We start from the raw sequence: 406 nt of genomic DNA on the forward strand, positions 1-406 counted from the left end.
CGACCGCGACCCGCCGGCACTTTTTAGACGGGAATGCGGGTACGTCACCAGAGGGGCGGGGCCCGGCAATGTGCTGCCGCCTCGCCTTTGTGTACCAACACCGCGCCGCGCCCCGCCCCCCGGCCGCGCGCGCTGCACAAAGGCGGGGAGCGGGGCGCGCTTCGTGTCCGCGCTGCCCCCGGCAGCAACAATTACAACGATAACACCGCTGCAGGGATCCCAAGCGGCCCGCCCGGGTGATGCTGGCGGTGGGGAAGCGCTTCCTCCTACCGGTTCCCTGAAGCCGGTGGGACGCTCGCGCTCTGCTCGGGGCCTCCCTGCGTTCAATGAGCGCCCGCTCCCCCCGGCCCCGCGCTGCCCTACGTCACGTTTCATACGAACAGTCCCCGAGAGCCGCCACGCCGCG

This window comes from Alligator sinensis, unplaced genomic scaffold, assembly GCF_000455745.1.
Source record: "Alligator sinensis unplaced genomic scaffold, ASM45574v1 scaffold147_1, whole genome shotgun sequence".
Taxonomy (NCBI): domain Eukaryota; kingdom Metazoa; phylum Chordata; order Crocodylia; family Alligatoridae; genus Alligator; species Alligator sinensis.